Source organism: Trachinotus anak, unplaced genomic scaffold, assembly GCF_046630095.1.
Source record: "Trachinotus anak isolate AG129_WGS33_773 ecotype Australia unplaced genomic scaffold, CSIRO_AGI_Tana_v1 ptg000015l, whole genome shotgun sequence".
Lineage (NCBI taxonomy): Eukaryota > Metazoa > Chordata > Actinopteri > Carangiformes > Carangidae > Trachinotus > Trachinotus anak.
The window spans coordinates 4,624,738-4,646,406 of record NW_027273866.1 but is presented as its reverse complement, the minus strand read 5'-3'; the positions used below and the strand labels follow the sequence as shown (position 1 = coordinate 4,646,406).

Sequence of the window (21,669 nt, the reverse complement as noted above, 5' to 3'; positions counted from 1 at the left end):
CGGGGTTTCCTCCAATTAGAGCAAGGGATGAAGACGTCATCGCATTGCCATGGTGATGCTCATCCAATCACTCCCTGCTTTCACACGCTGTAGGCTCTGTAGGCGGGTGTGGCACTGTGTCCTTAGTCAGACGTTTATCTCCTAAGTTTTTATCTGGTGAGATTTTATATTTTTCTTATCGTCAGCAAATCCGATAAAACATCGAAACCAACAATGGCTTGATCCCACATACAAGTAAGTAAGAAAGGCATAGAACGACACCAGTCTTAACCTTTGAGGCAGGACTTGTACAGTGATGGAGGGATGGATGGTCACACGGGTGTACCCTGTCAAAAAACCCCCAAAAACACAAGCGATCTAGACTGTCCTAGGCCTGTGTCAAAGAAGGGTGAAGGAACTTTCTGTTGAGGGGGGACCTTTTCCATGTCTGTGCCCATAGGGGCCTTCTGCCCGCAATACCTCTGCCTCATAATCTGCCCATGCTGTCAAGTCATACCTTCCCTTCCACTCTAACCAGTACATCCATTGAAAGAGTAAGTACTTCTATGTGATCCCTGTTAAGCAGGGAGCCACCTTTTTGGTTTTAGACAGACACAGCCCTCCCTGACTGGCTTGCTCTGCACATAATTTTGAATTCTCATTGAAGTGGGGATTGCTTTGAAAAGCATGGTCTTTTACATGCAATGCGACTATTACAATACATATGACAGTATAGACATCCATCGTACTACGGGACTTGCAGTCTTACTAATAGTAATTCTTAGGCTCACTTCATTGTTAGTTTTGGTCTTTTTGGGTTTTTGACAATAAGGAAAACACTGAATATCACCAACATATTTAATTTGCATTAATTTTCCACAAGAAGTATACAACAGATGTAGCTTGTATGTTCATTAAACAAATGCCTACAAATACAATATATATGTCAGTGTGTACAGCATTTCCCTCTAATACCTGACTCAATCAGTGCACAGCTTACAGTGGCTCAAACATCAGGCAGCATGAGTTGCTGGGAAAACATTAGGGGCAGTTTCTTTTCTTTTTTGCCATCAGTCACCCACCTCAGAGGTATTTTGTAAGCCTGCTTCTTACACAATACTCTGACCTTTGTGCTTGCTTGATCCCCACCTTGCTTTACCTCTCAGTCACAGAGTGACAAGCTGCTGAAGTCATGAAAAGGCGTGGGCTTACGTAATGTGCAGAAACCCCTGGGCGTAGTTGATCTCAGCTGAAACCTCAGTTTCTTTGATACTTTACAGATCAGAGTGGTCAGTGGACATTACAGGTTCTGTGTGGTGTGTTACAGGTCCAACTGTTATGCTGCCAGAAATTTGCAAGTGTGGCCACACTGGTTGGTTAATAATTTTCTCTGTTTTGATCCATGCAATGATTGATACAATATAATTATGTGACAAATGAATAATATGAGGAAAACCTATTTCAGTAAATTCATGCGGTATAAACATGAAAATACAACCTAAGCTCATCAGCTGCCTGTCTATTATTTCTCCCATATTCTGTGTGCTGAGTCATACATTGCCAAGGTAACCACATATGCAGACAGTAGACTTAATGGGAGCTTTCACCAAGCCTTAGCTGTAAGATGTCAGGACAAACAGAAAGAGAGACAGGATTAAATCTTGATAAAACAGGTGAAATCTTTCTTCCAGTTGTAGTTTGAATTCATTCTTCTTTTTGTTAATGTATCTCTGCTACATCACAATGGTCACTCCCAGACTACAGGCTAATAGGGAATGATTGCGAAGGAGAAACTGCTGTTGTAATTAGTTATTTATTTTTTTGACTTCGTTCTTCTTCATGGTTGACTGCAGGCCTGCTCTTACTTTGACTCCCTGATGATGAAGCCAGCTGTCTGATGCGGGCAGGGGACTTAGTGACAGTGAGGAGTCATTAGTAATTTAAGGAATAATTCAAGATGAATCACAGTGTTATCTGGGTAACTTTGACAATTCAGGGATTAGACATTATAATTCAGGTAAGTGAAGCATTTACCTTCGTAACATGCACCATGATTTTCACCGGTTGCTATTTTTGTCATAAAACAACATTGAAAATGTGAAGACACATTCTGTATCTTCAAATGTTTCTCATCTTAACTGGATAATATCCCAGGTGCATTTTGGCCATAGAGTGTAAACTTTATTGCTTTCATATGCTTTTATTATTTTGACAGTGGAAAAGTATAAAAATTCTTCTTTTGCATACAGTCCTTTTAATTGCTAAAAATAGTTTATACAAAAAGAATAAAAATAAATAGATCTTGGTTGCAATCTTTAAAAGGACAGAGCCACTTATTCATTGCAATTTCAAATGGTCTCTTCAGGCTTGCTTTGGTTCTCACCATAAAAATAAACTGTTCAAACCTGCCCGCTGGGTGTGACTGTGCCCTAAGTGAAGAGTTGAGGCAAGCCATATTGTTGGCAGTACAAGTTCAATTTTGAACTGATTCATTTGCCCTGCGAAAAATTTTAATTAGAGGCTCGAAATGGGCATGGCCATGATTTTTAGTTAACTCTACACAATGTCCCCACAATCTTCTCCCAAATAATCGTCTATCTAATGTCTGATAATCTATCTAATAATATATATTTTTACATTGTGACTAAATGCTTTGCTCATATAATATATGTTGTTGTCGACTCATTACCAGGTGGTAGGCTGCAACAATAGTATTTGATACCACAACTTTGTTTAATCATTCCAATCCCAACATGGTTTTAAAGATGTGAATTAATGAGTTGCACTTGAGATTCAGGTTTGATTCTTTGTGTTAATTTTGTCATTATTCTTGTCAACGATGAAGCTAATGTTGCACATCTTCTGACAATTTTGCAGAATAGTCTTTCACAGCAAATACATCTGTTCCTGTTGGAACAAGCCATGGAAAGATTGGATTCAGCACCTGACCAAGCACTGTATCAACAGTGACAACAGACAGACAGCGCATGAAGACCCTCTTTCAGAGCCAGCAGTGCAGGTCAGGATACATTACAACAGCTACCACTGCTCTCAACAGGAAAGAACATAAAGGGTAACATCCTGTCTATGGCCAACCCTAACCACACAACAAGCCTTTTCTTGTTTTTACAGACTCAGAGGAATTTACACTAAAGGACTAACTGATGAATAGCTTCATTCATATTTTAACAGCACCTGCACCAAGGAAAGACAAATCTAAAACAGGTTGAGGTCTGATGTAATGGACTGGTCTTTATCTTAGGACTCAAGCAAGACACCTTTTATATAAAATCCAAAAATAGATGTTTGTTTTGATAGATGATAGATGTTTTGGTAGATATTGCAATGAAAGGTTTTTCTTTCTACGATAATGAGTTGAAAAAAATCCAAATGAATGCGTAGGCTATAGGAGCTACACATGCATTCTGAATGATGTGTATTTCAAACCTCAATTCTTTCATTTAAAAATGCATTTTGATTTTTCGACACAGCCAAGTCCTCAAAGTGTATGTTTGAGTTATCATCTTATGCTCCATAGGCTAAGAACTAAGGCATCTATTTCTGTCATTAGATGTGATGTTCTCAGATGAACAGTTTCTTGTCCACAGTAGGCCAGATGGTTATAAATAGTAACGGTTAATAGGCAGGGAAATCCCATGGCTTCAGCTCCAGTTCTGAGCTGCTTGCGTGGATATTAGCTGGCAGCATGTCGACTTCAATAGCTCAGGTTCACATTTCCTGTTGTTTCATCTGATAGGTGGAGCAGCCAAAATATCATGCTTGAATAAAATTGCACTCACATGCTATAGCGGAAGAGACAGAATGAGAATCAAACCCTAGCTTTCTCATGTCTTTATGTCCTGTCCCTTGTTCCATCCATTACTAAAGCCTGAAATTTCTTTTACAAATTACATTTAAAAGTGACCAAACCTGCACCTGACCTGAACCTAAAGCTTTACGAAACAAAACTAGACCAGAAACTTAATATTTTGTCAGGACCCTGCAGTCTATAGTCTTTATGAATCAGTTAGTTCATTCTTTAGTAGCTGCTAATGAGGATGTGTTTTTACAGTGCCCCCCTATGTGCCTGTGTTCATAAGACTGCAAATTCTCTCAGACCTTAGTCACCATGGATACCAAGTGTGAGCATCTTGACATGTAAAAGTATTTTTCTGAACAGTTTTAATGTCTTCAAATAAATGTGGTGATATGTATGCATTGATGGGACTGGGGATGGGGGGGTGGGGGTTTGTGCATGTACATGTCAATTTAATAATTTTCATTTACATTTGTTTATTTTAATTTGTTTTGTGTGTTTTTAAGACTGCTTTCTTTTTTAAAATGATCTCAATGTTCAAAAAGACAAGACTCTATCAATACACGTTATTTGTCGTTGGATAATATATACAGGTTTCTTTGAGACAATATGAAATTTCTTTACTGTTTGTACCATGGCAGCTAACCTTAAACTAATCCCTCGGTGTATCAGGCCCTGGCGAGCAATGTTGCAGTGAACAAAACTTCTTTATGGCAGTATTGGATTTTTGTTAAATCTTTACATTAATGTGTGTTGTGCCTTTTTCATTATTCATTAATGTCATGTTTAACTCACAGAATTTGCCAAAAATCAGATACTATTTGTCTGGTTGTGTTATCTTTAAACAGTTTCTCAATTGTTTTTCAGAAACTTTATTGTAACACAAAACATGTTGTTATCTCACATGAAAATAGCTTATACTGTGATAGTGAATTTTATGGACATCACTCAGGTCTAATTTGATGTTCATATCCATCTCATTTTTTATAGCAGTCTATGAAAGGTCTACATAGCACTGGTGTCCTGTAGTGTCCAATAAAAGGTTAAGCTACTTAGCATAGATGGAGACTGGAAACCCACTGCATTTTTTCTCTTTTGTGTGATAAGGTTTCAGCAGAGGCAAATACACTTAATTCATCTTCTACTGTAAAGCTCATCTTGTTGTATACTGATGTGAAAATTAAACATGCACTTAATATATACAAGCAGTAACATTTCTAGTCATAATCAACCGAATTTAGTATCTGTACCTTTGTGAACTTGACAGCAGAGGAAAACACAACTAAAATCAAAATGTAATTACATTTTTTAAATTTTCAGTATTGTTTTTATCTTTACATTTTTATATTTTTATGTGTCTGTGGGAGGAAACCGGAGCACCCGGGGTAAACCCAAGCCAAGTCTGATTTAGTCATCAAGGCTGCCCATGAAGCACGACTTGAAGGGCTTGGTTAAAGCTTTTCCCACTGCTAAGAAAACCCTGGCAACTTTGGACTTCTTTGGGGGTGGACTCAGGAGGGCCTTTAGATGGATTTGCACGTATTTCACAAAAGCACCATCAAAAGATGTGTCATCCGATGCTACTGCAGCCTCCAGTAGTTTTTCTGGAGAGCCAAACTCCTTGTGAAGGTCTCTAATCACAGCCTTGTGGATTTTTTTCATCTTGTTCTTGGGTTTTCTGACAGCAGAGCCATGGATGTTGAGCTCATCTTGCACCAGGTCTGACAGATGTTTGATCATGACCTTGATGTCAACTGTCTGTAGGTATCCCCTGGTTTGGCTCGGGACCTTTGTGATGAGCCTCAGGAGAAGGGCAGTGATGAGATTGTTGGTCATCTCTGGTATAGAAGAGGAGCTGACAGTTGACACTGCTAAGAGTCCCTCTCCTGGCTCCTCAGGGGTTGACTCCAGACTGGAGTGACACTCTTCAGGACTGTGGTAAGAAACTGGTATAGGCTCAGAGCATTTTTCAGGTGATTTACTTAAAGCCAACTTGTGTAAACTCAAATTACAACTGTCAACATGGACCCTGACATGCAAGCCATCATCATCATCATCATCATCATCATCATCATCATCACTGAAGGATTCAGATAGTCTAGCCTCCCAAGGAGATAGTATCCGACTTAAACAAGAGGATGTTGTAGTCTGCTTGTCGCTAGCTTCAGGGGACTCTGGCCTGATACTGTTTTCTTCTGGTGTGGTCAGCATGTTTGTGATTACATCTTCGATGTCAGTTAGTGCACCAGACACTTTCTCACTGTAACTCATTTTTTCTGATGGTTCTTTCTCCATCCAGAGTAGCACCTGCTGCAAGAACTTTCCCACTGCGTCTTCTGTCATGGCATACAGAACTTCGGGAGAAAAGTGTAATTGAGTGGCGTCCACCTTCCTCATGAATTCAGGGATGACAGAGTCAGAAAAGCATCTGTCCATTGAACACACTGGCATGTGATATGTCTGGCCAGCTATCAGATGATTGTAAATCTTATCGACCAGTTCCATTGAAAACTTCCTGATCTCTCCACTGGCCTTGATGTTCTTCAGTATTTTGCTGCCATGTGCTGCAGGTTGGTTTAGTTTATCAAAAAAGCTGTCAACATCAGTTTTGATGGTCTCAAAATCAATTGAAGACTTCTTTTTCATTATCCTCCTGACTGGACTGGAAGACCCTGGAGCCCCTTCTTGTAGAAGGTATTCATCTTCAACAGAGTCATTAGATTCCACTAGTCTCAACGGATGGGACCCTGAATCCTTCTCGAGACTCACCAGGAACTCTGAGTCTTTGGTTTTAAACATACTCTTCAGCTCTGCCATCATTTTTTCAAATTGTTTTTGGCTAAACCTGGAGAAGCTACATTTGCAAACTAATTTTTTGGCATTGGTGGTGCAGTTGAAAGATCTGGCCTGTGAGGCAAAAAACTCTCTCACCTTGTTCAAAATTAATCTCGTATTAAAATAAGGTCTCAATGAGCTGCATTTCTCACTGCAGGCAGCAACATATTCAAAGTTATGGTAATGGAGGTCTTCTCTTATACCTTTGACAATATCAGACGCTGCATCCTGAGCCTCCAGAGAGATGTGAGGCAGCGGAACATTTTTGCCCTCTTCTGCCGTGTCTGGTGTCTCACTGGACCATTTGATTAGAATGTCAGTCACAGCTTTAGTGGCTGAGGTGACAGAAATCTTGGATTTTACGCTCTGAGATGATTCACATCGCCCTGGCTCCTCTATTTCAAGGATCTGTAGTGTTGACCCAGAGATTTTGTATGGGGCAGACTGAATGTTTCTTGGCACCGTCCAACACTGCCCCAGCCACTGGGAGTTCAACTTATCCAAATATCTTGTCAGAAATCTTCTGGCATGAAACACCATGTGACGAAGATACTTTATGCTAGACATGACACCACTAACAAAAACAGCAGGCTGTGATGGCCAAACAGAGCTGCTGATTGCCACAGATACAATGGAGTTTACCTTCTGTGCAACTTCCTTCTCGATGAGTGCTGTCAGCTTTTTGGCACTCTCACATTTGTCCTGTGGGACATGAAGAGCAACAGCAAAGCTTCCAGAGAGGGAGTCTCCCACATGTGTGTTAAGGTTCTCCAAATATGTGCTTATATCAGCCGGAGGTGCTCTCCTGAGCAAGCTCTCCTCAATCATTGGTTTGACAACTCTCAGGACAATCGCAGTGAGTGTCTGTACCACTTCTGTACACATATCAGCCAGTGCAGCTATTGTGGCTGAGTCATGACTCCCTGCAGCTAATAAGCTCCACTGCACTGCAGAGAAATTTTCAAAATATCTGTTTACTATGGGCAGAAGAGCCTCAGGTGTGATGTTAATAGGACTGTCCATTTGGGATCCAGATTGGTCCATTGTAGACAATTCTTCTTTCACAAGGCTGCCTTGCTTTGGTTTGTTTGAAATTTAACTGCTGTAAATGATCAGCAGCGTTTGAATCCTCACTATGCTTTCAGAGCGTGCCCTTGAAGTCACTTGTCTAGAGTGTAAATGAAAATGCAGATTCTAAAAACCAGCTCACCATGGAAACATCCATATATATGACGTCATGATGTCAGGGTCTGCGTCACATCAAAGGGAAAACGTTTCACCGCACACACACGCACGCACACACACACACACACACACGCTCGTCCGCATATGAATGAATGAACACACCAATCAAGCAGGCCTATCATTAACGAACCAGAGCGGTCAATGGTGTTTTTTTTTTTTTGTTTTTTTTTTAAATTTCATTATGTGAAATTACATTTTCAAACAGAATGAATGCATTATCTCATACGGTCACTGATTGATTATACACATCTGCCGTCAGCCTACAGTATGTAATCTGTCGGAAATACAGATTAAACAGTGAGGCAATGCTGTCACCTCAATACCGATGTTAGGGTAAATAAAACGAATGAAATGTTTTTAAATGCGTCTTTTCTTCACACCTGTAGATGAATTGAATTCGGCACAGTCGCACAGGAATTAACTTGAGACCCATGCTGAAGATGACCAGTTGATAATTTCAGCAAGTGCATGTCTAATTTTTTACTTGTGCGGTCACATCTGCCCTTGTCAAATGATCTCGACTTGATCATTAATGTCTATTTCAGTGCGTTTTGAGGATTGATAATGAGATCTAATGCAAAGATAAAATCTACACATTTATAGAGATATATTGAGCATGTGATTTATAATATGGATCGGCAAAAACATCAGGTACCTCAGGGTTCTGTATTAATTTTGTTTGTGTTTTATTCATATTATTCTCTTAAAATGTGTATGTCCTAATTGTGTGCTTGGAGATATAATAATCCAGACAATGCTCAGTGGGCTAATAGAATGGTTTGAATTGGTCTGTGTAAAACTAGTGGCGTTTTTAAAGGCTGATTAGTCTGAGTTGTTGCTCAGAATCCATTTGTAAATATCACATGTTGAGGATTGTCCCTGTCTCCCACATTCAGCACTGCACATTTCACTACACTGAGATGAAAAAGAGCATTAATGGTTGGGCAGCTTGGACAATTAGGAAATTCATAGCCTTCTCATTTGCAGCTTAAGTTAAAGAAGCATTGATTTTAGAGACGTGCCAAAGTACATTCTATTACAGGCTGTATGCACAAATGTGTGTGTGCAACTGCTGATGGCAATAAATTTAATAATAAATGGGAAATGAAGTTATTTTCTGAGTTTCATTTAATTTTTGCTCTGTTTGAACAATATTTATATTGTAAACCTCACTGCATTTATTTAGTGCTGTTGAACTGCTATTTGACGGACTCTCATTGTGGAAGTTGGGAGGTCATCTCATGACAATTAGGCCTCTGTGCTCCAGTTCACAGCCCATCTCTCAGTTTTAATTAAAGGTAATTAAAACACTCTCATCTATCTACACTCTCTTGCAAACAGACACATAAATACAAAGTTGCAAGCACCCACCAGGATTTCAATATTGTCCGTGCTCTAATTAGATCCAACAGAGAATGTCACTGATTTATCAAGTAGGCTTTAGACTCTCCTCCTTTATTTCAGTAATGCCAGTGTGCTTTTTCCTTGTAGCTTGTGTCGTTTTCAGTAGCACTGAGCACTGATGTGCTGAACTGCCTCTCCACTTATCTGTCCTCATGCTGGAAATCAGCCCTTGCCCATTTGCATGCACTGCTCTTTAAACAGAGGTGAAATGCGAAGGCCTATGTGAAAAAAATGTACTGCACAAACTGTGTGTCTGTGTGTGTGTGTGTGTGCAGTAGAAAGCTTGGTATGCAGGAGATGGCGTACACTCATCTCTCAGTCTTTGACTGCTTAGTTATATGAATAATACATCGCCTGTGCTGTACATTACTGTAGAGATTCACAACCCCAGAGCTATAGTGTATATATGTGTGTGTGTGTGTGTGTATATAAATATTTATTTCTATTTATTTTTTATTTTTTATTATTATTATTTTAATCTCCCTCTCACCTGGGCCTGGGAGTTTGAGGGTTCTACATAGTATCATAGCTGTTCCCAGGACTGCACTCATCTGGACAGAGACCTCAGACGTTGTACCTGGAATCTGCTGGAGCCATTCTCCCAGTTTAGGGGTCACAGCCCCAAGTGCTCCAATTACCACTGGTACCACTGTTGACTTTACGCTCCACATCTTTTCTAACTCCTCTTTAAGCCTTGGTATTTCTCTAGCTTCTCGCGTTTCTTCTTCTTGATGTTGCTGTCGCTTGGGATTGCTATAACTATCACCACTGCCTTCTTCTGTAGTTTGTCGACCAACACAACGTCTGGTTGGTTAGCCGTCATCAGTTTGTCAGTCTGGATCTGGAAGTCCCACAGGATCTTAGCTTGGTCATTCTCAACCACCTCAGGAGGTGTCTTCCATTTTTCCGTTCTCTATTGATCTTGTACTGAGTGTCTGTTCTTGTGCTGCCATTATTAGAGCTTATGTGCTGTCTTTCAGTCCAGCTTTCTCCAGCCACTTGTAGGATTTCTTGATATCAGCCACTTCTTCTATCTGTTGGTGGTACGTGCTGTGTAGGGGCTTGTCCCTCCATGATGGTCCATCCTCTTCCTCTTCATCCTTGGGTTTCTGCTGCCTAAAGGTATTCAACTAGCAGTTCTTCTTTGGGGGCCATATTTCTGATGTACTCCTGGATCTTAGTTGCTTCATCCTGGACAGTGGTCCTTACACTCACTAGTCCTCGGCCTCCCTCATTCTGCTTAGTGTACAGTCTTAGGTTGCTGGACTTGGGATGAAACCCTTCATACATTGTGAGGAGCTTCCTTGTTTTGATGTCGGTGGCTTCTATCTCCTCTTTTGGCCAGCTTATTATACCAGCGGGGTATCTGATGACTGGAAGGGCATACATGTTGATGGCTCAGATGTTGTTCTTCCTATTCAGCTGGCTTTTCAGGATCTGCCTTACTCTGTGTAGGTATTTGACTGTGGCTGACTTCCTTGTGGCCTCCTTGTGGTTTCCATTTGCCTGTGGGACCCCAAGGTATTTGTAGCTGTCCTAAACATTTGCAATGTTGCCTTCTGGTAGTTCAACCCTTTCGGTTCTGATCCTCTTCCCTCTCTTTGATACCATCCGACCACATTTATCTAGTCTGAATGACATTCCAATGTCATTGCTGTAGACCCCATGTAGAGGAGGTGACTGACTGTTGTTCCACTTCGAAACTGGTATCCGTAGCCACTCTTTTTGATGATCTGGCTGAGGCGGTTCAGGCCTATGCAGAACAGCAGCAGGGTCGCGCATCACCTTGGTATATGCCGCACTTGATGGCAACTTGTGCAGTTGGCTTTGAGTTGGCCTCTAGAGTTGTTTTCCACAGTGCCATTGAGTTCTTGATGAAGGCTCTTAGTGTCCCGTTGATGTTATACATTTCCAAGCATTCCAGTTTCCATGTGTGTGGCATTGAGTCATAGGCTTTCTTGTAGTCAATCCAGGCGGTGCACAGGTTGGTCTGCCTGGTCTTGCAGTCTCAAGTGACTGCTCTGTCGACCAGTAACTGGTGCTTGGCTCCCCTGGTATCACTACCAATTCCTTTTTGGGCCCTGCTCATGTACTGGGCCATGTGCCTACTCATCTTAGCTGCTATGATGCCTACCAGGAGTTTCCATGTTGTGCAGAGGCAGGTTATTGGCTGGTAGTTGGATGGAGTCACTCCCTTCTGAGAATCCTTTATGATCAGGACAGCCCGTCCTTGGATCACCCACTCTGGGTGGGTTCCATCCATCAGCAGCTGGTTCATTTGTGTTGCTAGGTGTTCATGGAGTTTCTTTAGCCAGTAGGTGTGGATCATGTTGGGGGCTGGTGCTGTCTAGCTCTTCATTCCTGACACTCTTTCTTTGATGTCTGCCATTGTGGCGATTACTGGATCTTGTTCCAGGAGATGTGGTCTACTCTTAGTTCCACTAGCCACTGAGCATTGATGTTATGCGATGCCTCTTTCTCCCATATGTTCTTCAAGTATTGGATCTGTTCTTGTGTTATTACCCTGCCATTGAGAGTATACTTTGAATGGGCTTCTCTTGTGTATCTCTCCAGGCAGGTAGCCAGGGCTGTGAGTCTTTGTTTGGCAGTCTCCACTGCCTCAGGTATAGACAGTTTATTGTACTATTTAGGTACTTCTTAGGCTTTCTTCATCACACCTTTCTGTAGCTCTGAGAGGTGACTAACTTCTCTCCGTGTCATGTTGACCTTGGCCTCCAGCCTCCTCCTCCATGGGGGATGTCCTCTGTGGCTTATCTTGCTCGTCTTCTTTAGGATCATCTTTAGGATCGCTGTTGCTTAGGTGTATATCAGCTCATTGGTCTCAGTGATGGTCTTAGTAGGGATAGTCTACCAGTATATATATATATAGTCTGCTTATATATATATAAGCAGACTATATATATATATATATATATATATATATATATATATATATATATATACCGCAGCAACAGCGATCCTAAAGATGATCCTAAAGAAGACAAGCAAGATAAGCCACAGGCATATATATATATATATATATATATATATATACACACACACATACGTGTCGCTATGAAGCATGGCTTTCATCAAAGTCTGCTGAATAATATTTAATGACCTTCTCCTCTCCTCTCCTCTCCTCTCTCAATAAAAGATTTACTGCTTACTGTTAGTTGGTCTGTGCAGTACCTTGTAGGAGATGGATGATTAATCATTCTAATTTGCCCAAAGGGTAGGGCGGCCCTTTATATTATTCAGTAGTAAATTTTTTTCTTGACCATGGATCTGTGCGTGTTATTCCAGAGAAGGAGGAGGATGAGGAGCTGGATACAAGTCACAAATATCTATCATTACAAATGTACACACCAGTGACCTCTGCAGTTTATATTCAGATCTAAAGAGGAATCATGTGGTGACGACTGATAGATTTGTTACCATAGTTACTTGTCGACAATAGCAGGATGTCCTCCGTATTTTGACATGTGCTGTCTTCACTAACTGACAAACTGTAATTACTTATTCAAGAATGTCTTTTTGAGTTGATAAAAAAAAGCAGAGTTCATCCAAAAGTAAAAATGGTAAGAGTAAGAATGATGAATGAGAAGTTTGTGTCAAACTGATGGGCTTTATTTATGGGCATTATCATAAAGGTGCCACATACGTCCATCAATCAATCTGTATTCAACATGTAGTATTGGAAACGTTTCAATAGGATATTTGCAAAAAATAAATCTCCCACAACATTCTATGAACTACAGGATACTGGTTGCAGAACAAAGACTCTGATTCCTCCTTTTCCAAACACTGTTTGCAAGTAACCCAGTGGCAAGTTGCTGTGCACACATATTTTCTTATTGGTGCAATTCTGTCTCTTGTCTCTCATGAAGCTACTACATAGATAATATTTCATGCAGACTGTATTTAAAATGGATTGAAAGTCACATTTATACAGAGAAAATGGGATAGAAAACCTGCATGATGGTTCTTCTGCAAAGATTTTTGAAATATTTGTTGGGTTAATCAAGATGCAGTAGCTTTCAAACTGTGTCCTCCCTTGATGGTTGTCCTTTCCATTTCCCACCTACTCCTCTTTCATAATGTATGGAGTCTGCTCAGTGCCCCCTCTCACTCCTGTCTCTGTTTTCACTCACTCTGTGTTTCTCTCGACTGACTCAGCCTTTTCAGGGATGCTTGACAGTCAAACGTGTTCAGACACACACATATGCACTGGCTCATCACTGGCAGAAAATCATTCTGCTTGTTCAGAGCTGTGCCCGTTTTCCCCATTACAGTCACTCTCCATGTCCTGTTCTTTTAACAAGTGTGGATGAAGCATCTAAATTAACGTGTCTATGCACCATCTTTCCACACACATACACATGCACGCTCATCCAACATGCTGCAGCACCTCTTGTCTCAACGTGCCGGCCGCCAAGTATCATTCCACCTCACTGCAGAGTGGAGTGGCAGTTGGCTGCAGAAGAGCCCTGAGCAAAGCACACTCTGGCAAGGTTTTGTGCCTCTCTGTCGGGCTGCTCCATCTGAGCATCTGAGCCAGAAAATTATATGTAATAGCTGAGGGGAAGTGAAGAAATGAGCAGGGCTTTGAGATAACATGAAGAAGAAAAGATGAGAAATGTAGGATGTAATGATTTTTGTGGTGTGATTAGTCTCACAGGCATTCTGGCTAAGTCAGCTGTGGTGCTGCTGGCCCGGTCCAATAAGAGGTCAATACTGGATAGAGTGATGTTACCATTATAGGTGCTGACGTAGAGGCTGTTTTATCACTGTCTCCATTAATCCTGAGCAAGAAATGCAAGGAAGCCAATCTCCAACTCAGCTCTACAGAAAAAGAGAGCAAGAGACATCGATGAGACTTGTCAGGAGGGTTGATTTCACTTAAGTAATATGACAATGTGATAGTCATTCACATAATGTGTTATAAATTCAATGAATGAAAATGTAATGTATGGTCTCAGGTTAACATAAAGCAGTGTTGCAGTGGTTTGAGAACAAAGGGTCATTTAGCGAATTTGGTTTGAAATAATAGATGACATGGTGTTACATCTCAAATCTAGTGGAAATATGATAGAAAAATAGGCCCAGGCCCTAAACATCTGAAAATAGACATGTTGTGGTGTGAGTGTTGGTCATTTGATTAACATTATCAGTGGGGAAATGTCGGTATAGCAAAGTAGACAGCAAGCTTATTTCGCAAAGAAGCCATAGATCATATAAAATATGGCTACAATAGGTGGTTAGTGATGTTAGCTTTCTCCATGTTCATGAAATGTCAATGAAATATGGCCCTGGAGTTTGTCACGATGCCCATCCTAGCCCTGAAATCCCAAATTTCCTCTAAGCTCATTGCAGAAGTTTGGAAACTCTACAGTGAGGCTGGAGGAAACTTTAGGTCAATAATATATTCACATACTAAACACAGTCCAACAATATGAGGCCATCATCAGCATATGTTAGCATGTACAAGTTGCAGTTCACCGAAATGATGAAAGTACAGCGACGAATCTGAGTCGTATTAGATTCCTGAAAGTTGTATAGTGGAAAAGACAGTCAGCTCCAAAATGTCTGCCTCATGAAAGACCTCTGAGTGATTTGAACTGTTTCAAATGTTCTGAACCTTAATGCTTGTCTTTACAGTGTCAGGTGAGTTATGTGTTTTGAAGTTTGACAAGTTTTTTTTTTCAAGCAAAATATTGATTTAAATGATTGTACAATTGGCTGTTTGATTCACAGATTGATTTAATTATATTAAGGGTTTTGTTTTTTTTACAGTGTATTAAGGGGGAAATGGGGAGAGGGGGAGGCATTAAGACAGCATCAAAAAAGTTGAAATATCCCACACCGGAAGATGAAAGCTGTTGTGATTCAACCTTGTTGTAGCAGAGTTTGGCGATAGTGTGGAGGATGGAAAAGGTGTTACACAACAAGTGGGCTTCCAATACTCCCACACAGGGTGCTACAGTACCAGAGACTCAGCCAAATGAAACAGTGATAGGAGTAGGCTGAAGTGCTTCTTTTTTCTCTCTCATTTGCCATCTGTCTCTATCTCAGTGTTTCATTTTCATTCCCTCCTTTCTCTCAGTATAAGCATGATATACAACATACCTCCTTTCACCATGAAAACAAATGTGGTGTCACTACATGGAGGGAACATCCCTTTATCTGTGTAGTAAGCATTGTTGCTGTATTTGCAAGGTACACACCCAAATACCAACACTGAGTGTGCATGTTGTCAGGGAATCAGACGGGAGGGCTGATGGGCTCCTGTGTGAACCTGCAGAGATGAGACGCAGCCAGTTCTGCACAGGAATGCAGCCAAGAATGAAGGCAGAGGAGACCGTAAAAAAGAGAGTGAATGCTTAATCCCAGGAAGCACGCATTATAAGGACATGTGTCTCCTGAGGGCAGAGGCGTCGGCGTGCTGGCAGCAGTGCATTTTGTAGTAGTGGCAGGACGCAAAGCCTGTGCATGAAAAGCATTTTTCTGTATGCATTCATCATATGTTTAAACCCTGCAGTAATCTGGTTCTGCATTTTATTAAAGAATAAAAGCGCATAAAAGCATTGATTCTCTCTCAGACACGAACTTTCTTTTTGTTCTTAAAGAATTATACCAGTGCATTTATCATTTTTTGTAGCACATTTTCAACAAATCACCTATATCTTAAGTCTAGATTAATTTTTGTCAATGTCATTATTGTTGCTTAGTAAATCAGTAAATCAGAAGCATTTTAGTGCTGTAAAAACAAATACATGGGAAAACAACAGAAGCCTGGAATTGTTAGAAAAATAAAACTGTGCAGCATGCATTGAAAATGGTCAGCAGAAATGTTAAGTATACATAATTAATAGTTATGAAACTAGAATTAACACCCTGGTATGGTCCTTCGAGTTGATGTTGTCAAGGAAGTGTGTGGTTCTTTTCAGACAATAAAATTGCTCAAGCATTGAGTCTGGCTGTCACACAAGCCTCTCCCTTCCTTCTCTGTAATGAGAAATGGAAAGTTACTAAAGCTGTTTTTTATGATACGTCGGCCACTCCCTAAGGTTTACTCAAAGGTGAAGTGAATGGTGTGCTGCTGTGTCCTGCTGCATGCCCTGTAATGTGTGGCGGGGCGTGCCCCTTGTGTGGCTGCAGCACCCAGCGATGAGCAGCTTATGACTAATAAATGCAGGGATTTGCGTGTGACAAACAAAATAGGAACAGTTTGACCAAGAGATGGTCATAATTGCAAAGTGCACAAATACCGTGTGGATGACCTTTTTTTGTGAGTCTTGAGCATTTAATGAGTCATCCGAGGGCAGGGCTCAACCACTGGGCCAGTAGGCAAATAGACACTGCCCTGACTGTGCTTCAACATGCCTGAAGAGAAAGCTGCTCCTCCTAAATCCTCCTAAAGATGAATAGTGGATGTGATTTTACATTAAAAAAAAATGATATACAACATTTCAACAGAAAAGAATTGGTGATGACTTAGATGATTTTCTGTGCCTGTTGTGTAATCCCTTTTCAAAATGATGTCATAGGTAAATAAAACAAAAAAAAAAAAAAACACCCAGCTACAGTTAAGTCTCAACCAAAGGTCCCCTATCTGTGAGCCACTGTATCATAACAAGCTCTCAGCCCGGCCCAGCACACCACCAGCAGGGCTGAGATCTCCCAGTCATGGCCAGAGGGGCTTTTCCAGTGCAGTGTGGCGTTTGGCTCCAGCCCCACAGTGATGATGTCAGCTCACTGCATTGAGGTCACGAACTCAATTATTCACAAGCATGCCTCGTTTTGGATCAATATATTGAGCGGTATGTTTGAAGTATATTCCAGTACACCAGTTAAAACAGTGTGGTGCATTTGCTGCGCTGACCTGGACCAGAAACACTGTGGTTTCCTGGTGTTCTCGGAAGGTGTTAATATGAATATGTGAATGTGTGTTTAGGTCACGTTTGGTTTTTTGTGCAAACCACAAGTCATGTCTTACAGGGTTTCATATGTGGGAAAAAAACACTTGAGGGGAGAATCATTGTTCATATGACAAAGAATGAAAATGACAGGAATGTAACAAGCCCAATCTTTTTAATTTATTAATAAATTATTATCAATAAAAGCTGCACAATGTGAGCTTAATAAACACATCCACACAGTACAGGCATAATTAGCATGGGCCACATGAAATGGTTTGAGGGCCTGGTGTTAATTATTAAGTGGCTGAGTCGGTTCCAGAGCTTTACAGGCAAACAGCAGCAGAAAGGTCACTGGGAACAGGGCGCTGAGCTCATTTCCAATGATTAAAAAGTACCCTGCTATCATCTGAAGCTAATATTTTGATGCTACTCTTATGTGATGCAAATGGTCTCACATACACACACATGCACACACACCCGCACACCCATGCATGCACACAAAATCACTCTCTTGCACGCACACACACACACACGCACGCCCACAGCCCCCTTCGGTCTGCAGTAGATTACAGCTCGTAGCTCGTGTTGAGCAGAGCAGGCCATCATGAGTTTTCATCCCCTCCTCCTCCTCTTCCTCCTCCTCCTCCTCCTCCCTCCCTCCCCACTCTGTCTTTTCTGGGTTGCCTCTGCATGCCTCTGGGGCACAGATTGGCACAGAGATAAACTTAGCAACAGCTAGCCGGGTCAGACTGCAGCCCTGATGGAGAGAAAGAAAGAGGGAATGAGTGAGTGTGGGGTGGGGGTGGGGTGGGGGTGGGGGCGGGGGGGGGGGGGGGGGGGGGGGTGTACAGACACAGCAGGTAAAACAGGTCGGCTTTCTGTTGCGCTGTTGGATAAAGGAGCATTTTAGTGCTAATAACGATGACTAAAAGAGTAAAAAGAAAGACTGTTAGAGGAATAGCAATTTCTTGCAGGGAGTTATGTCAGATGGTCGACACATCTCTCATGTCTGTACACTAACTGCAACTGTCTGTAACTTAACTGTCAAGCTAACACCAGCAGGCCATTAGCTTAGCATAGCACGAACACCTGAAGCAGGGGGAAACAGCTACCCTGACTGTCTGTCTGTCTGTCGCCTCGTATTTACCGTGCAGACATGAGAATGGTGTCAATCTTCGTCGCTAAATCTCAGCAAGAATACAAATAAGCCTTTCTCCTAAGGAGTCAAACTATTCCTTTAACTATTGTGTGCATGTGCCTTTGCGGAGGGGGTGTATTTTAACGCCGCACAGGCCCTCCATCACACCAAGCCACTTCAGCTCAAGTGTTTGTTGTAGATAGGACTGAGCTGCTGACATTTCCTCTACAACATTACACTTCCATCAGAGAAGATGTGAGAGCCTGCTCCCCTCTTGTCTCGTACTGTGAACCTCTTTATCTCCATATCTATATTTTCATTACCGTCTAACGTGGTTTATTATCATTCTACCAATGATTTGCTTTTTCTTTCCCTCTCATGTTACAGATTGCTGCTCTTTTGCCTTTCTTACCTCCTGCTGCGCTCTTGTCACCATAGCAATGTGAGCTGCCTGCCCACGCTTTCCATTATCACTTAAAAACAATGGCTCCACAGAACAGAACTGAAGAACACAGAAGATATCCTGAAGTAAGCTTTCAAACACCAGAGTAATCGGATTAACATGTTTTTTTCTCTGTGTCATCAGTTGTTAATTTATGATGAATTAGTGGCTGAAAACATGAAAAAACAAAAAACAAAAAAAAATTATTTTCATTCACTATTTCTGTCAAATTTACGATACTATTTACTAAAAGCTATATTTGTAACAGGAGTCAGAACTGGTACAAATATCCTGTGGCTATAAACACACAAAGGATATCCCTGAAGGAAGCACTGCCACACTGTCTTACTGGAAACAATGCTTCAGCAGGAAGTGATTTATGACCCAAATATGGAAAATCTCATAAGACTTTTGTTGCTTTGTTACTGTACATCTTTCAGCAGTTTTTTATATTTTCATCATTTTAATCTTAACAAATTGTTAACAGCTGTGTAACAATAACAATGCAGTGGTGTATGACAGGAGTATCAGATAATTCATATCTTAACTTTAGGCTGTTGTCTGCTCTGAGCTGCTTATGCAGGACTATCAAACTCACCCAGATGGAGATCTGCATAGTCTTTATCATATACACTTGTGCTGAAAGGTTTTCTTCCACAGGCACAAAACTGTCGACACAAAGCTTTTGTTTCACTGAGGTAATCTGACTAAAAGGCTAAAAGAAGCACAGACGGCAGAGGAGAGAGAGAGAGAGAGAGAGGCTTCAATCTGTGTCCAGGCCTCGGGTCACGTTGCGCTCTGATGACGAGCTATCTGCTCTCGTTTCTATTTTCTCCTCTCCTCTCCTCTCCTCTCCTCTCCTCTCGTCCCAAGGTGACCCTGCTCTGTGATGATGCAGCAGAGAGTTTTTTTTGTTTTTTTTTTTTAAAAGGCTAATTTGTTGTGTGTCCTCTTCTGTTGCTCACCTTACACCATTTTTACTCTATAGCTTACATACCAAATATAATTTATTGTTTTTATTTTAGCTTGTTCAGTGTATTACATCTGTGTGAATCAGTTCACTTTCACATGTTACATCTTCCCTTCTCTTCCCTTTTTCTGATCTTTTACTCTGAAAATCCCCTTGATTGCCAAAGCATATAATTGAAAATAGTGGATGAACATAAAGAAATAAGTTGTTCTTATAGTACAAATTGTAAATATAAATGTATATACTGTGTACCCTATCATGGGTTATGTATATAAGGTATACATCCAGTCTGACTATACAAATACAATCCTGTCATGTTAATGTTATCAAAGGCAGTTAAATGTAGACTGACACTGCAGTGTAGGTTATTATCCATCTTGCCCATTCTCTTGTAGCAAAAGGGAACACTGTGAGTCTTTTAGATCTTTTTAACAGAAAAAAACGGAAGTTTTCCATCCTCTGGCAGAGTCAGGAAGTCGTTTTTTTAACTTGGTAAACTTTTCTCTTCCTCTTATGATTTTATATTTTGTGCCCACAGAGAAAATTTATTTCTGAGAGGGTGTGGGCCGTGAGCAGGTCATGTACATGCAGTATGTTCACATACATTATGCTCAGTTGGTGATAATGATGAATGTGTTGGTTCTTAGCCATGTTTGCTGCATGGCTCTGAGGGTGGTAATGTCAGTCTGCTAGTATTGCCATTAAATGTGGTAGAAAGAATCTGGTGCTCCTCTGAATTTAGATGTAGCCCCATTATCAGGTTTATTAGGTATGCTTAGCAAAGATGATGATGCAGTCTAATACAACTGTAATCAGGATTATAATGTTAAGGTTTTTTTTTCTTTTTTTGTTTATTTTGGTGCTATTTCTAATATGTTGTCCACCCAATCTATCTCAGTAAGGGAGGGCTAAATAACAGAAACTTCTCACAATACAATTCAACAGCACCACAAACTACATCCTCCTGAATGATCATGCAGGTGAATCAACACCTCCCCGAAACGATTGCACGGAAAACTAAACATATTAACCCTAAACTGAAGGGAGGGTTTATGCAGGACTGTTGTATTAGACTGCATTAGTTTTAGGTAGGAGTTTGCATGTTCTCCCTGTTCCTGTGTGGGTTTCCTCCAGTACTCCGGTTTCCTCCCACAATCCAAACAGGTTAGGTTAACTGGCAACTTTAAAATTGCCTTAGGTGTGAATGTGAGTGTGAATGGTTGTTTGTCTCTATATGTCAGGCCTGTGATAGACTGGGGGCCTGCCCAGGGTGTACACATCAGCTGGGATTGGCTCCAGCCCCCCTGCAACCATGTAAGGATAAGCAGGATGGCCAAAGAATGACTGAATAGTTTTACCTAGGTGTACTTCTGACTGAGTGTGCATCCATTAGTGTAGAATGAGTGTAGTAGCTTGCAAAGCTAATCTCAACATTTCCCTAAAACATCCTGTCACACCCAGAGCCTTAAATGGTCTGCATCCTGTCATGATTAATCTCTTTTCTCTCTCCTTCTCTATGACTTTGACTGTTGCTAGTAAAAAAAAAAACTAAAAAAAAAAACAGATGGACATGCTCACTGGCATCCCTGTGGTATCTGGGCAGTGAGGTCATGTGGCGCACACAATCAAGAGAGAGAGAGAGAGAGAGAGAGAGAGAGAGGGGGAGAGAGAGAGACAGACAGATGACAGGAGTCAGACAGAGACAGACAGGATTTGGGGGGGAAGCAGACAGAGGGAGGATGCCAGGAGAGTGTGTCACCGCCGACTGGTCAGTAATCTGGCTGACACCTGGTACTACACACACAGACACACACAGACACACACAAACATAGGACGAGTCTGTATCTTCATTGTGGCTTCTATTGTTAACACTGCAGATATTTTTCCTCTCTAATCGTGAGTCTTGATGTGACTCCG

At 41.1% G+C, this 21,669-nt stretch overlaps 1 long non-coding RNA gene across 1 annotated transcript; it reads left to right on the top strand.

Annotated features, from left to right (window-relative positions):
* The first annotated feature begins 56 nt into the window (after positions 1-56).
* LOC139632804 (uncharacterized) lies at positions 57-17,851 on the top strand. Its single transcript, XR_011693624.1, has 3 exons — positions 57-234; positions 2,857-2,998; positions 15,541-17,851. It is a non-coding gene; the product is annotated as an uncharacterized lncRNA (long non-coding RNA).
* The last annotated feature ends 3,818 nt before the right edge of the window (positions 17,852-21,669 follow it).